The sequence below is a fragment of the Pseudoliparis swirei genome, chromosome 23, assembly GCF_029220125.1.
Source record: "Pseudoliparis swirei isolate HS2019 ecotype Mariana Trench chromosome 23, NWPU_hadal_v1, whole genome shotgun sequence".
Lineage (NCBI taxonomy): Eukaryota > Metazoa > Chordata > Actinopteri > Perciformes > Liparidae > Pseudoliparis > Pseudoliparis swirei.
The window spans coordinates 20,656,481-20,658,924 of record NC_079410.1 but is presented as its reverse complement, the minus strand read 5'-3'; the positions used below and the strand labels follow the sequence as shown (position 1 = coordinate 20,658,924).

Sequence of the window (2,444 nt, the reverse complement as noted above, 5' to 3'; positions counted from 1 at the left end):
CTTCTTCATCATCTCCTTCTTCTTCTTCATCATCTCCTGCTTCATAATCTCCTTCTTCATCATCTCCTTCTTCATCATCTCCTTCTTCTCCTTCTTCTTCATCTTCTTCTTCATCATCTTCTTCTTCATCATCTCCTTCTTCTGCTTCTCCTTCTTCTTCTTCATCATCTCCTTCTTCATCATCTCCTTCTTCTTCATCATCTCCTTCTTCTTCTTCATCATCTCCTTCTTCTCCTTCTCCTTCATCTTCTTCATCATCTTCTTCATCATCATCTCCTTCTGCTTCTCCTTCTTCTTCTGCTTCTTCTTCTTCTGTTCTTCTTCTTCTTCTCCTTCATCATCTCCTTCTTCATCATCATCATCATCTTCTTCTTCTTCTGCTTCTTCTTCTTCTTCTTCTTCTTCTTCATCTTCTTCTTCTCCTGCTTCTTCATCTTCGTCAGACACTAGGAAAAACAGAAGGAGGATGTTGGTTTTTCTGACACATTAGCGTGTATATATATTCAAGCACTATTTTCCTGTAGTTTTATCAAATCACGAATAAAACAAACCTGCAGTTGCGTGACCAGACGGGAACAGTGACCTATTGGCCTAGCAGGAGGAACACGAGGAAGAATAAGGGACATGGCTCAGATCAGGATCACGAACGACGAGAAGATGCACCATAAAGTCTGAATGTATCTTTTCATGTATTTTCACCAGTTGTTCTTCTCACCTTTCTGCACCCTCCTTTGTACGTTCCTGTTTTCAGGTGACCTTCCTGCAGCGAAAGAAACAAAACAGAAAATGAACGGCGCTCCCGACAAATCCACGTCCCGAGGCACACGTTGAAGTAACAGTGAAGATTCACTCTCATATTTGAACATTTGATTCAGTCATTATTTGTTGGCGTAAATAAACTGAACAAATAAATAAATGAAAAATGCAAACCTGAATCAGCTTCCCCAGCTGGGTGCCCTGACAGCGAATGCTCCTCTTCCAGTTCCTGGAACTCTTCTTCCGCGCAGAACTCTCAAACTCACTGGGAGTGAACCACCGTTTCTTGACCACAATGCACTTCTCCCCTGAAACATTCACAGGCTGCGTTAATGTCAACCGGTCACCATCCGCCCCGCTTCACTCGTTAGAGGAGACGATGTGTGTTCTTCAGTCCTGGAGTCTTACACACCTTTAGCCAGTAGCTTTCTATGCAGTGTCCCCGCCTGGTCCCCACAGGTCACGGGCAGCTGCATCTTATAGGGCCAGCTCCAGATGGGCTTCTTCTCGCCCTTCTTCAGGGGAGAGGCTGCAGAACAGGAAAATAATACGTTGACCTCTTTGTTCCACGTGACAAACTTCTTTGTGTGTGTATGTGGGGGGGAGGGGCTTACTGAAGCATTTTTTTGGGGACTTTTTCTTCCTGGGAATCGATTGAGATGATGGACCGGCCGGCTCCTCGTCATCGTCGCCACTTCTTAGTTTTCTCATCTTCTTCATCTTCACCGAGTTCTCCTGCTTCTCCTCTCCCTCCTCACCTCCAGAAAACGCCTTCCTCTTCTCTTCGTCTGACTCTTCCGTTTCCACCGTCTCTTCTGGTTGTTTGTCAAATTAGAAAGAGTCTGCAATTTAAATGACATTAAAAATATATATATATTGTGATGTCATAAGAGGAATGGTGATTAATGGGAGGTACATTCCTTCCCGGTGGTTACAGCAGGGACTACAACCAGCATGACATCCAGTGTAAAAGACTACAATTCCCACTCAGCAGTGCAGGCGGGCCAAGGCTGCTACACAGCTGAAAGGGATGAGGCTGATGAGCCTGCGAGGAGCTGGTGTGAGGGTGAAGACAGGAGAGGAGCTCAGGAGAGTTCTGAGATCATGTTAAAGACAATGAACCAGGAGAAGACTGAAGCACTTATGTTTGTTTTGTACAACGACTTTTGTTGGCATTAAGTTTACCTTTTTGTTAAGAAGAATCTAATTACAAAAATTTTGAGTTAAAGAAACCCTCGCCTGTCGTCTTGATTTGTGTACCCACGCCTCACCTCACGATCCCGTCCTCTCAAGACATCACAGTGGTGGAGAATGCCAAACGCGGAGGGGTGGGTGAGAGCGAATGTCCATCAGTGAGTTGACCATTCGTTTTGCACAATTGAGAACCGGTGACAACGCTATGGAGGAAATGCTACAGCTGCTGGCGCAAAGCACTAAGCTCCAGGTGGAGACGAACCGGGCCCTGCTGCAAGAGCAAAGAAAAGCCAACATGTTGAAGGAGGAGGAACTTGAGCTACAGAGAAGTCAGCTTCAAAATGCAAGGTCACCGAACCCCAACCCTGTCATCCGGGCCAGTGATTTTATCCCTAAAATGGGACCCACCGATGATCCAGAAGCCTATCTGCATGCGTTTGAAAATGCCGCAAGCAGAGAAAAATGTCCGGAAGACCAGTGGGTTGGTATCCTTG

At 45.7% G+C, this 2,444-nt stretch overlaps 1 long non-coding RNA gene across 1 annotated transcript; it reads right to left on the bottom strand.

The window, feature by feature from the left end:
* Window positions 1–371: 371 nt before the first annotated feature.
* On the bottom strand, window positions 372–1,032 carry LOC130189366 (uncharacterized). The gene is made up of 4 exons (XR_008830770.1): window positions 931–1,032; window positions 716–760; window positions 552–591; window positions 372–446 (listed from the first exon to the last, which is right to left on the bottom strand). It is a non-coding gene; the product is annotated as an uncharacterized LOC130189366 (long non-coding RNA).
* Between the last annotated feature and the right edge of the window lie 1,412 nt (window positions 1,033–2,444).